Raw genomic sequence first — 14,823 nt, forward strand, 5'->3', positions numbered from 1 at the left:
AAGTTGTTCTGCAGCCAGTTTCATGGCAGTTCCGCCTGTCTTGGCAATAGGTGTTTGCTGTTCTGGTGCTTCCTCTGCCTCTGCCAACCTGCACTCAAAGCTTTCCTGAGAAAACACGTCTCCTTCCAGAGTGTTTTCTTGTCCTTCTGCTGCCCTGAATTTCTCCGGCAAGATGAACATCATGTTGATACCTAGATCACCCTGCAAAAGGCTTTCTAATTCTACACCGAAAGCCTCAGTTTCTTCATGTAGCTCTCCGTCATACTCCATCTGTTCTTCCCCATATTCTTTTCTACAGTCGACCTGTTCTCTTGTTTCGAGGAGCCCAGTTTGGTCATCTGCAGATGGCTCATAATCCAACTGCTCCTCTTTATACTCTTCAGTCCAGTCTTCTTGTCCTTCAACTAGAATAGGTTTGGATTCACCTTGTATTTGTAAAGGCTCAAGCTGATTGATTAGGGATGAGGCAGGATGGGTAGAAGGTCTGCCTGGGGATTCTGTCTTTATCAGCTTTTGTGGCTGACAGGTTTGTTTACACCATAATGAACCGAGCAGACCCAGCATCAAAGCGACTAGCACTAAGGCAGCCACGCCTTCTCCCGTGCCGAAGGAAGACACACTTCCGAGGTGCCAGACACCTGCCGAAGCTCCCAGCTGCCAAACCTAATCTCCAGGACACGTGTCGCCACCACAACGACTTACACAAAGTCCCACATTGGAACTTTGTACAAAGTTTCCACTTTCACCTCCCTATAAATAGGGAACAGTACCCAGGTAAAAACAAGAACTATTCTCCCACTTTTACTGTTACTCTGCCAGAATTACTACTTGTAACTGACTTAGGCATCGGAGAGCCTTCGGCCGGCACCACACCGGTGTCCGAAGCATAACGATTGCTTCTCCCACTTTGTCTTCTGCAGGTTTCCCATCAAACTATATTTCACCAAGGGCCTCAGCCCTCTTCCCTGCTGAAGACCCAGTACATCTAATCACTAAGTTGGGCTCAATATTGGCCGGGCCATTTTGAGCATCAACAGTAGTTTCCCCCGCCACCTTCAGAGTTCTTTCAGCAAACTGGCACAACAATTTTAGTGAAGATGGCATTGGTTGCAGATTTTGTAATGCAATACTTGGTTGTGTAAAATTCAAGCATTTTGCTTTGTTCTATGTAAAGAAAAAAAAATTGTATGTTACTACATACAAGATTAGAACATCCACATTATTTTCATCGGGAACCTTTCCAGCTGAACAACTACCTTTGTCGGAAAGATGTGTAGTGGGAATCAAGAGATTATGGACAATTGGACTACCTTGTGCCTTAGAAAATCTTTCAATTTTATCCACTAATTGAGTCATCTTATCCACCCAATATCCTCTCTCTATAGCCACCATTTCTTTTGTTAGTACTTGGAAAAGGTTCATTTGCATTTGCAACTGACACATAGGCTCTCCGTGCCATATCCAAGATTGATAACTTGTATCAACACCATTAATATACATATGATCCCTTATAACTGCAATACCATATTGTAAAATGTTTCCACATTTTATGCAAGGGCAATGAATTAGATTCACATTTCTTGAGTTCTCTATGGCAAACTTCAAAAATCCTTCAACTCCCACCTCATACTCTCGTGACCTTCTATCGACATACATCCATGACTTATCCATCTTACAAGTATAAAAATCACAAAATGATGTATGTCATTCACAATAGAGTACTTAATCACTAGTATCAAAACTAAATACAATTAACCTAAAGTAAGTGATGCATATTTAGTTACTTAATAAAAGAATCAATATGCAATACTCTGTCACAGAGACAAAACTATTATATCATGCGCACTTCTAACATGCCATTGCCACCTTAATATATTAAAATGACTACTATATCTCTTTTTTGTATTTGAGCAAATTATAATGTTTATGTACATTTGGAAATATAACCAATGGGCCATAGGGGGAGGGAGACAAAAAAAAAAGAGGCTGCAATATTTGTATATACAATACATGCCTTTTATTTGGTGTTTTTGATAGGATTTTTTAGTACCTGCGTAATAGGGTAAAAATCACTGAAAATACGTGCAAGAATACAAGGTAATTGTAGTATAAGTGCTCATGCAAGGTCATTGTCCCCAAAGATTGTTTGACTAATTTGTATTTAAACTAACTCTTAATTAATAACTAAAATAGATTTTATCAAAGATTTGAAGTGTATGAATTTGAAAAGATTAAATTAACCATAAAAGAAATCCGAAAGTTGGGAAATAATAACAGGAAAGAAGAAGAACGTTTTCTTTTTAAAGACTAACAATTTAGAGAAAACTAGGGCTTAGCCATCACCGTCACAATCCTATGCAATTCTATCAATCCTAGCAAAAGGAATTAGTTACGCATACTCATAATTAAATTCAAAGAAAATATCATTCGAATGAATAAGAATGAAAACACCTGAAAGTCGCTGAAAACCCAAAACCCTAGCAATGGCTCTCCACATTCCAGAGCCAAAAAGAAGTCCTTAAAATTGTTGTGAGAAAGAGCTTAAATACCCCTTAAAACCTAGCTGTACAGCTTTTCTATCCCCACAAGGAAACTAAGTAAAATAAAATAATACTAGGAAATAAAGTCCAAATTGGATTAGGAGAATTTGCCCACAATTTGCCTAGCCACGTTTTAGCCTCAAATCTGCTCCAAATCTGGCCCAAGATAGCTTGTTTTAAAGATAAAAATATTCTGAACACTTCTCCAGAAGGCCATGAACCCATCCAGGTCATTTTGGGCTCTAAAAACGCAATAAAAGCCCAAAACGTCACTATTCCAGCACCGCGCACTGCTCTTTTATTTTATTGCCAGAAAATAACCGCTTGGTAAAAAAATCTGAAATTTTGATAGGATCATGCTAAGTGGCTCACGAATGTCCTCCAACTGGAATTACTCCAAAATATGATTACGTTTTGCTCCAGAGGAAATCGAAATTCCTATATTGGAAATATAATTCAAAGTATCAAAATTCTTCCAAAATATACTAAGAATGAGGTTAAATATATAATATAAAATATACCCATCAGTTTTCAATAATCACCAAACTATATTTTTATTTGGTTTTATCAATATTGCAGAAAACTTCATACAAAAAATCCAGAAATGGCACAAATATTCAAATGCAGAAAAAGAGACCAAAACTGAATTCAAGGTTTGAAGACTATACCTCTGTTTGAATGCAAAGCAAGAGTGATATCAACTATCAACTCAAAGGCTGCAAATACTTTTCAGTTTTGGAGGCCAAGTTCAAAGGAGGGCTGAAGATCTCAACTCTCAACTCAAGTTAAGGGTTTGAAGGCACATGAGGAGCAAAGCAATAAACAAGAGCTGCGTGGCTCGGGAAACAACTATCTCTGCAGCCATTCCTCCACTTTTTGGTTTGTACTTTTAGGCTAAAAACTACACAACAATCTCTGCAAAAGTACCAACAATTGTAAACTGTAAATCTTATGGAGATTATTAGAGAGGGAGGCAAGGAAATTAAGAATGTATTATTTTTTGGGTTGTAAATTTTGTGGTTTAGGAAGCCCAGGTCAATCTGAAAACTTAACAGTAAATTATCGATTAATGGAAAAAAGAAAAAGAAAAAAGAAAAAAGAAAGGAGTGGGGGAAACGAAGTCACCTCAAAAAGTGTAGTTGAAGGTGCGTATGGAAACGCATCAAATATGAACTGCTGTAGTTTTACTCCCATTGTATTTCCATGGATAGAAGGAATTTTCTTCTTAGCAAGATAGTAACTGCATTCACAATAACATGTTTGCAAGAATACGTAAAACTATGGATGAGAAACTCCAAATGCACGATGTTGATAATGTATAAACTAAAAAACAAAAAGTATAACTTAACATCTACATTTTACTTTGTAACGGCACCATGTGATATGTGCGACAAAAACTAGCTCAAGTTTAAGAGAAAAAGTAGATATATAGAAGCCAGCTCAGGTCTAGACCTTGCACAATTTAGAGAAGTTCATGGAACCTCTGCCAAACAGAACAGAGCCATGACAGTAATCCCAGAAATATGGTTCACTTATCTTATCCCTTTTTAACAAGCTAGACATGACTATCACTATTGGTACAATACAATCATTAAATATTAAATGTTTATTTTTTCTTTAACAATTGAAACTAGCACTCAGATCTCTCTTTTATAGAAACAATTCCAAACAACCCTTTTTTTTTTCCAAAAAAATTACCCTCAACCCATTGTTCTTCGAAAAGAAAATACAAAATAATCCCTCCTGTATCCCTTGCATATCCATCATGTATCCATGTAGTCAATTAGATACAAATTCAAAGTATCTTATGTGTTTTGAGACATATTGAGGAAATTCAGTGACAGAGATTATCTACAAAGCTTTGAAGGAAGATAGTTCCTGAAAGCTATCACATTTCATCTAAATTGGTTTTCTGATATGGCTCCTCCTTACAATTTTGTACTAAAAAACTGTCCATGTTTGAAATATCACGGGATAGCTAAAACGTCCATTATTGACAACTCCAAATTCCACATATAGCAGGCTATATTCCAAATAATATTTTCTGTTTCAAGGTCACGTTTAACTATGGCCAACTAAGCCCCTTTGCCGTTTGACTGTTGACTCATCTATATCAATATCATTATAAACGATTGCAAACAGAAGAATTTCAAGATTTTTATTTTATTTGACATTACAAAAATTCAAAGTACGAAAGCAACAAATCTGCATACCAAAAAAAAAAAAAAAAAAGAAGTAAAATAACCACATTTGAGAAACACAAATAATGAATTAATTAAAAATAAGGTATAGTCTCAAATCAAGAGAAGAATGCAAATTCATGTCGCTGGGGATCAAAATTGACTTGGTTAAATAAGATATGAGGCATTGGTCATTTATGAATCGAGTAAAGGAAGGGGCAAAACATAAAATTCATATGAGAGGAGGCAGCCATCATGATTGAGAAACAAGGAAACAAAGGAAAAACAAGAGAAACATAAACAGAGAATACAAAGACAATTTGAGACATACCATGGATCAAGAAAGAGAACCCAAAATTTTTAAAAAAGATAGACAAATCTCAAATGAAATTAAAATACACATATGAAATAGCTGCAAAAGTAGCAAGACTCAACTGAGATTATCTGAACCCCACCTTCAAATTCACAAACCACAGAGTTCTTATGAAAGAAAAGGGACTGAGAAAGGGGCCTGAGACTGAGAAAGGGGGCTGGCCAGAGTTCTTATGAAAGAAAAGCACACTATCAAAGCTTCAGAGTGAGTGCAACAACCGTAGAGGGCAAGAGAGATGAAAAAGCTAAGCACCTACAGTGGAAACAAAGAGAGATGGTTAACACCAAAATCACAACAGTGTCGAAACAAATTGAAACTCTAATTTTTTTTTTCTTTACCTTTGTTGATCGAGGTAGAGCAACCGCAAGCCAACACCCAAATGGTTAGATAATAACCCAAATCAGTATCCCCAAATCAATAACCCTAAAATTAAAACCCAAATCCCCCTGACCTAGAAGAAGGGAGGAGAAAGAAAGAGACGGGAGAGGGAGGGGAGAGGGAGAGCGTGGAGAGAGGGAGATGCAAGAGACAGAGTCTCTCTGTCTATGGCCATGGTGAAGGCAATGGTGGGAAGAACAAGACCGTGGAGAGAGGTAGACAGGAGAGACAAGAGATAGAAGAGAGAACTATCGAGGCTTAAGAATAAATATTGAATTACTGTTCACTTCGTGTTTTTTTTTTTTTTTAAGGCTTCAATTACAACAGTTCAAACGAAAACTGATGTGGAAAGTTGTGAAATAAAATCAGAAAACCACATACCCTAAACCACAACGCTTAAAAACCCCTTTTAACAACAGTTGTGTAATAACCGTTGTGGAAGAAACAACTACAATGGTTTCGGAGCCAACCGTTGTGTATTCAACGTTGTCTTTTTAACTATTTGTAGTAGTGAATCCCTAAGAGAATATTCACCCACGAGGATTTTTGCACAAACATTAATGCTTTCATTGAGAGCACGAGTTATACTTGTTAAGGCCCAAAAAATCCACGGTTTGGCCCAAAAGAATTCTCGGCTCAATGCGATACCTTATCGAGAAGAAACCCGATTTGGGCACGCGAAAGTTCGTCATATGCGCTTGCACACATGCCACGCCAAGCAAATAAGCAACACGCCACGCTACAAGCTTAAGTGGGCCCAAGCCAAACGAATGCCTGGGGCTTGCTGAGAGGGTTGTGGTATGGATGATTACGAGTTTTCATGAGCCGAGAAATGGAAGTTTTGAGCTGCTTGGGAGCCCCGAAACTCAAGCCCATTTCTTGAGCCCAAATATGTGCGTAAGCATAAAGGAGAGAAATTTGCCCATTACATTAGAAAAGATAGCCCATCACTTTGGGAAGTTGGCCCATCCCTTTAGTGAACTAGCCCATCACCTTAGAAAGGTCCAAGCAACCAAGAAAATATTTGCAAAATCGCCAGCACCTAGCTGAAAACAAAAGCCACGATGAAAGCCAAAATGTCCATGTGTGTAAGTTAATGGGAAGTTCCAGCCAAGGTTTAAAATATCGGTGATGTCGGAAATATCGATAGTCCAAAAACACTGAAATTTCGATGGAAATATCGGGATATTATCGATATCGATAAAAATTGAATAAAAACCACGGAAATTGTAAGAAAAACTTGGAAATTTTTATTGAAACTTTGGAGGATGCTTATTTAGTCAATTATCTATTAGTTTATCACAAAAAATTAGAAGGAAATGCATTGCATGATGGATTTAACTAATTTAAGTTGATTATATAGCTAGCTGACAAACACTGTGAGTGTAGAAAATATGTAGTAATTAATGAAAGAAGATTAAACACACCACAATCATTTATATATAATGATTTACTACAATATTTTACATTTTATACATTGCATGGTAAGATACATAAATGACTTAGTACCACATAGAGTTCCTATGAGGTTCAAAACTTTCACTATCTTCATAATCTCTATGTGTAGAGTAAGTGTATTGTGAAGAGTAGTCATCGAATGATAAATCCCCAAAATAATTTTGCATGTAATTGTTAACGTGCCACCCATATGGATCCGAGATTGGTTGACGCTGTCCATGAGCAAAATCATTTGAAGATTGAGTCTTAGATTCTTTCCATGAGCTGCTCGATTCCTTCCCAAGAGGAATGGGATATGAAGGGTAGGGAAATGGTTGGTTATGAGTATAATCATAGTTACTACTTCCGATTCCAACAGAGTCTGAAGTTATAGATAACGAATCATCTTCTAGACTTGACAAAATCGCCTTGCCTCTTTCTCTACGAGTATAGTCCTTCCCTATGGCACCAATTCCTAGTCCTGCCCGCCTACTCCCATGGTCCTCATCTTGTGTTGCATGCGTGAAGTTTGCCTCACCAGTGAAGGGGCTCATAAATTCGGGAGGTGGTCCAACATAGTTTCCATATCCACCACTACCTCCAGCTCCACTATATCCTTCATCATTCCCACCTCCAGTGGTAGGCGAGTCTCCTGATCTTGTACTAGAGCTATTATTAGTATCAGCGGGATCTTGTTGTTGAGTAGGATTGGAAGAAGGAGGAATTCCTTTATTTCTTGGTCTTGGGCACAAAAGTTCTTCCAAAGAGTCAGCACTGCTAGATCCCACCTCCTCCTCTAATACTCTTTCTACATTTATCCCTTCATTACGTGCTTCTTCAGCAACTCTTAGAGCTGGGTTGCCTTCATCATCATCTAAATGAAGAGGTCTTATTCATTTATAAAGTTGGTTACCTTCTATATCATCATCTTCAGCAGCAATATCAAACACATCTAGTGGGTCACCACGGTCGACATGATCTATTTCTGCTTCCTTATCTCGAATTTGAAGCTTCATGTTGTAGTAGCAATAAACTAATTTTTCCAACCTACTATGAGCCAACCTATTTCTTTGCTTTGTGTGAATGAGTGCAAATGTACTCCAATTTCTTTCACAAGCAGACGAGGAAGTTGTTTGTGATAATACTTTGATTGCTAACTTTCTCACAGTTGGTGCATCAGTCCCATACATGATCCACCATTCAGCTGTAATGAAAAATAATGTTGATAAGTCTAATAACTCCAACAAATTCTATTATAAACTGATAGTGAAATATGTTTACACTCACTAGGAGACATTTTTGTTCGAGCAGCAACTGATGTGTGGTTCTCCAAAAGTTCTTCTTGCATCTTTAAACCATGTTAGCTGAATTCAATAAATCGTGTTAGTGTAATCCAACAATGTAATTATTATAATTTAAGTAATTGTGTACCTCATTTCCAAATTGGCCAACTGCTGGTGATGCAGGGTCTAATTTAGAATATACTTTGTGTACAGTACGTATAAGGGTACCATCGTCTCCAACACTGGGTCTGTATTGGTATCGAGGATTCAAATAATATGCTGGTCAAAGAAACATATACTATAATAAGAGAAATAATATTTATTCAACTAAAGAAATGAATTGCAAATTATGACATAATTTATACCTGCTGCATGCAAATCGTGATATAATGTTTTATACCATCAATTATCTTTATGACCCACCTAGCACCATGTTTTTTTTCCAATTCCTCCTTCACTACACGCATTAACTCATATATTGCCCCGATAGTAGGATACACATCTATGTCAACGATCCGTAAAACTTTGTAAAGAGGTTCAAACACTTGGCACACATGTTCTGATTGAGTCCAAAAAGAATGATCAAGCACTATACTTTCCACCATACGACCTGCATTTGAGCGACTGAAATTGTGGTTGGCCCAATCTTCGCTAGTGAATAGTTGCTTTAACCCTGATTTCTTTTTAAGTAGGCTGTCTAATGCAATATAGTTTGTGGCGAATCGAGTGGTAGCTGGACGAATAATTTCTCCTTTGCAAAATTCACGCATCTTTGCCAACAACCAACCGTGATTGTAAATATAATTTGTGATCGTTCTAGCTCTTTTTATGACATTGGAAATATTCTCTCTCTTCCCCATTGCCTCAAACATGAGATCAATACAATGTGCTGCACATGATATCCAAAATACATTATGATGCTTCATTAACTTTTTTCCGGCTTTGACAAATGCAGAACCGTTGTCGGTCACGACTTGGACAACATTATGCTCTCCCACCTCCATGATCACATCCCTCAATAGTTTGTAAATATACTTGTAGTTCTTTATATGGTCTGAAGCATCAACAGACTTCAAAAAAATTGTCTTTCCCTTAGAGTATACCATGAAGTTTATGATAGACAATCTGGTCGGGCCAGTCCATCCGTCACACATGATTGTGCAACCATTAGTTTCCCACTTTGACCTCAACTTGTTGACATACTCGCTAATGTCTTTATACTCCATTTCCAAATATTTGTTTCTTACCTCATAGGGAGTAGGAGGTTGTACTCCAACACTGGCCTGTTGACATCCCAATACCATATTTTTGAAATGATGTGATGATGCCTTCTCAGCAGGGACATTGTCATAGATAAAGAACTTGCTAATTAGACGCCCCATTCCCTCCTTCACATTCCCTCCAGCGAAATAACTCCAAACACTCTTTTGGCGTGCTTTGGATGATTTATATAAACTTGGGGCCATTGGTGGTGTTGGTTGTGATTCCCTAACACTTGCTCCCCGTCTCATCTGTGCACCACCACTTGTCCCGGAAACTTGTGCTCTATTAGGAAGTTTGTGGAGGTGTTCTCTTTCCCATGCTGACTGTTTGGAGGCACGTAATGCTTGTTTAAAATTGCGTCGCTCTTCAGGTCCCATGTCATCATCACATTCATCCTCATCGTCATCATCATCAGTGTCAACCGCTTGGCCAATGACTTCTCCTCGTAGTCCAGCTCGAATATTTTCCATTCCATGTGTTTTCTTTTCCTTCTGGTGTTGTTTATTTTTTAACAATGTGGTGATGAATGCCTTCACTTATGGGGGAACACTATCGCATCGTTGGACATTATTTCCTGGATCTAATCCACTAAGATGATACTTAAGTCGTGTCACTCCACCACTCTTTATTACCCGACCACAATATTTGCAAATTGAGCCATTTTTGTTTCCGTCTATTGGGTCTCCATGTTCCCAAGCTGGATCACGTTTAACAACTCCACTAGACATCTTAAACGTACCTATATTTATTTGTCATAGAAATTAGGTAATTATTTTTGGCCAAAAAATATAATAGTGACGGTTATATAAGAGAACCTAAATAATAAAGTTATTCTACGGAAGAATTAAATAGGAAGCAAGGAAAATGATTGTAGGAATTTAAGTAATTACGAAAATAATATTGAATAATAAAACCTAATAATGAATAATAATCCAATTCGGTAATAAAATAATAAATAACATTAAACATATTAAAATTATCCTAGGGAATAATTATACAACATTACTTAATTACTTCAAAGAATTAACATGCAAGTATTATTTGGTTCTCATATCACATGCACTAGTTCACACATATTTTTTGTTGTTGTATAAATTACAATAACATATATATAAGTTTGTAAACTTACCTTAAATATGAAACTCTTTGTGTAAAGGCCAAATAGAATATGCATGGACCAACAAGAAAACAATAATGAAACAAGTGTAACAAAATGTGATGGAAGCATATAAAGTCTTTAATAATGAATTTAGAGACAATAAATACACATGTAAGTGACCAAATAAAGAATAGAAAAATTAAAAACCACATGTCATTGACTAAGTAAGTAATTGACACAATTTAAAATATAATACCACCCTTAAATTTGGAATAGATAATAATAAACATGCAAATTAAATAACAATAATGAATGAGAATAACTTACTATGAACTTGTGGGGAAATTGAGGTTGATAGATGTTGAGAAAAATATGAGCATTGTGTTTTGTTTTGGAGAGATGTTGAGAAACAAGAGACGGCATGGGACCATTTGATTTTATTTGTATATATAGAAATAGGATTACCTAACTATATGTATAGAAATATGACTACAACTAATTAGTTAGGTGAGTGGTTGAATGGTGGGGTGAATGAGTAAGTTGAAACGTGGTGAATAGTTGAAAAGTTGAAACTTGAAAACCAGCTCGCAAGTAGTGTATTATATATATTAGATTACATAGATTATAATCACAAACTTATGACCAGCATGGTGGTTAAGAGTGCAATTTTCGGAGGGGAGCGGGGTTCGAGCCCCAGCGTGCACAAGAGGGTGAGTGAGTTTAAGTGTTTAATTTTTGAAAGTTCATATCGCGATATTATCAATAATATCGCGATATATTGACCATTTGAAGTTGCCAATTGAACGAAAATATCGTAGCCGAAATATCGTCGAAATTATCGCGGAAATTGTCGATATATTGACGATATATGGATGGATTTGTGCAAAAATATCGCTGGACAAAAAAAATGATAATTTCGCCGATATTTCGGCGAAATTATCGATTTTTAATACCTTGGTTCCAGCAAATGGGAGGAACAAGTTTTTAGCAAAAACTTCCAAAGGACCAAGGGATATTGGAGCGCAGATCACCCTTTAAACCAGCATGCATACCTATTCTCTTTCCCTCGTCAGACCTGGCCATAAAAAAAAGGAAGAAAGGAAAAGAAGGAGATGGCTGAAATGGGAGTTCTGAGGCAGCTGCGGGAAAGAGCATTGAGCTCCCAAAAATCCCTGATTTTATGCAAATGGGCAGAGTGGATTTCACCAAAATAGGATGACTGAAGGGATGAGGGGGAGAAAGGAAGGGAAAGACTTGGCAAAATTGGATAGAAACCATTAGGGTTTCTTGGAAAATAATAGCTTCCACCGCCTATAAAAAGAGGCATTTCCTACCCATCATCACAACACACATCTAGAGAGCAAGCTTCATCTCTCATCTCTGAAACTCTACAATTTCGTGCCCTATTCATCCATCTTCTCCCATTTTCTCTTATGGCAAGCCATTCCAGAGTTTGATATAGCTTTTGTCAGGCTGCTGAAAAATTACCCAAAACACCCAATACTTCACCACTAGCCACAATCACAACCAGAGAGCAAGCTTTCTCTTTTACTTCCAAAACCCAACAATTTCGTGCTCAGTTCATCTTCCTCCTCCTTAGTTTTCCCTCTTGGCAGGCTGTTCTAACACTTGATAGAGCCTCTGTCAAGCTGCCGAAAAAACACCCATTGCCCTCATTTCTCTCCCTCTCTCTCTCCTCAACGAATCCTCTTAGAATCCCTTCCCCCTATGCCTTAAAAACTCTGTTTCTCATAGGAAATCGCAGCCATTTCTCTCTCTCATGCTAAACTCATGAATGCTCAGCTCCCATGCCACAAACTTATCATGCCAAGCCAATAATTTATTTGTACTAGTTATTTTTGTTGGTGAAGATAAACAAGGTGTTTCCTAAGGCCCTAATGTCATTTCGAAGCATTCTTGGGGCTTAATCTTCAAACTCAGGCTCAAGGGGCAATTTCATCCATTTTGCTATTTACAGCAGCCCAGGCCCGTAGTAGCTGCCAGAACGAAAAAGCCCTTACAATACTCAAAGCGTGCTCTTGAATCAAAGGAATTTATTTCCTCCATCTTTTCGTTCAAATCAAAGCCATCCGAACAACCATGGCCAGAAGCATACACACAAGGAGCAAGATCACCGCGATGGCTCAGTTTTTGTTGGATCCAAACATCCCCAACACTGCCGCACCATGGCAACCACCGCTTACTGCCACCATATTTTCCAGTTGCACCATGGCCCCCGCCACGGTTCAAACCGTAGCCACCGTTCCACCTACTGGTCTTGTAGCCGAGATCAACGCACAGGCCCCAGCCCCCATCGTATCGGGTCACGGCCCATGGCTGGATCTACCTTGCAAGTCCCCACGGTTGGAACAACCGTGCACCCTCACGGATCCGCCGACATGCCCTAGTCGCCACACCACCTTGTGGAGAGATCTAGCAATCCCCCACATGGTCTCGCAATTAGATCTGAAGCCCATCATTACGGTGTCGCCGTCGAGCATGGTGGAACCTCCCATCACAGTGGACTCATAGCCTACATCAACTTTGGCCCGATCTTAGAGCAACTTTAGTCATTTCCTCCATTGCCTCCATGCTCGACGTATGCTCCTGCGTACACCTCTAAAGAAACCCTAGCCTGTTTACAACTGAGCTCCACACAATTCTCTCCTTCTGGTCCACGAAGTCAAGTAGACCTCAATCTATGAGTTGACTTGGTGAATGGACGACCAAAACGACTTGGTGAGGCAGCTCCTCAACCAAATAAACTTGGCTAAAAAATTTGGCCTTAGACAACAGGGCGAAGAGATAAGGATGGATGAAGGCGCTAGCAGACAGTTCCAGAGGTCCTAAGCAGGTTGAGCAGGAGTAAGTAGACAAGGGAGGGACAACAACGTGATCAGCTTGCCACAAGCATTTGCAAGCAACACTTAGAGCAGACGAAGTCTCCCATTTAGATTGAGTTCAAGGACTAACGCGCGCCAAAGGTTGGGCCTGCAACTTGACATCTGTGCCCGCTTAGAGCCGCAGAGAAACGTTCATGAAAGGCTAGGCCCTCAGGGAGGTCAGCCTGACGACTTGCACAATAAGGATCACGAGGAAAGGCGCTCCACTACCCGCTTCTAAAGAACCAATTCCCGTCGACAAGCTACATGGAATCCTTCGCAAGTGCAATCCACCAACACGCCACACAGGTAGGACAACCAAGAAGTTCAACCCTTGTGAGCTAACAAGGAAGTCAATCAGCGTCGCCCAAATCGTGAAGCTCACCAACATGACCCATAAGCCAAGCACATAGAGGATGTGGATAAGCTTGTAAATAACCGGCTTCAAGATTTAAAAATCATAGAAGGTTTCGAAGATGCCTTGCGTAGGGAAGTGGATCAAGCAAACTCCACACCATTCACTGTTGAAATCGAGCAAGCTGCTCCTCCAAAGCGATTCTCAACGCATTCATTTACACACTTCAAAGGGGATTCTGATCCTAAGAGCCATATAAAACACTTCAAAAGTGTCATGATTCTTTACAAGGCTGACAAATACCTAATGTGCAAAGTGTTTGTCATGACTTTGCGAGGAGCATCCCAGGAGTGGCTCCACACCCTACCATCCGGGCGATCAGTAGCTTCAAGGAGCTAGCTTACGTCTTCACCAAGGAATACACTTCTTATTGGATGATCAAGAAGAACCCTAACCACCTGTTCAACTTGCACAAGAAGTCCGATGATTCCTTCCGAGACTACATCAAGAGTTTCAAAGCGAAGAAGGCCAACATTGTCAGATGTAATGACCAAATTATGTCCTTTACCTTCAAGAAGGGCCTGCCAGCTGAGCACGAATTATACCCCAAGCTAACTATCTCTCCCAGCCAGACTCTAGCAGAGGTCTTTGCGACCACCGAATGCTATGCGCTTTAGGATGACGACCGAATCACCGCGAAGAAGTCTACCAGACAAGTTGACCGACTAGCTAAATAGGCAGGTCAGAGGGGCGATAGATTCAGCAACAAGAACAGTGCCATGTGATTAGTGCATAATTTTATATACTTTTTGTACCCTTATAGCTTATGATTTTGTTATATTTTTGAGTTAAACTTGTGGTTTTAATCTCTTTTGTGTTTATTTCAGTGTATTAAGCTTTGTGACTCATTTAATGCATTTTGGAATCAAGTTAGCTTAAAACTGTGTCTGCAGATCAGTCAACTTCACATATTGGATTATATGTGCTCAGGGAGAACCAACTAATGATCCATATATCATTGGAAATATGTGGA

At 38.8% G+C, this 14,823-nt stretch overlaps 1 long non-coding RNA gene across 2 annotated transcripts; it reads right to left on the minus strand.

Moving 5' to 3' along the window:
* Window positions 2,374-5,877, minus strand: LOC18779608. Of its 2 annotated transcripts, none has more exons than XR_002272346.1 (5): window positions 5,432-5,877; window positions 5,156-5,345; window positions 3,666-3,780; window positions 3,209-3,455; window positions 2,374-2,978 (listed from the first exon to the last, which is right to left on the minus strand). It is a non-coding gene; the product is annotated as an uncharacterized LOC18779608 (long non-coding RNA). The 2 variants fall into 2 exon arrangements; XR_002272345.1 differs by having other exon boundaries at window positions 5,176-5,345; window positions 5,432-5,871.

This window comes from Prunus persica, chromosome G6 (assembly GCF_000346465.2).
Source record: "Prunus persica cultivar Lovell chromosome G6, Prunus_persica_NCBIv2, whole genome shotgun sequence".
Taxonomy (NCBI): domain Eukaryota; kingdom Viridiplantae; phylum Streptophyta; class Magnoliopsida; order Rosales; family Rosaceae; genus Prunus; species Prunus persica.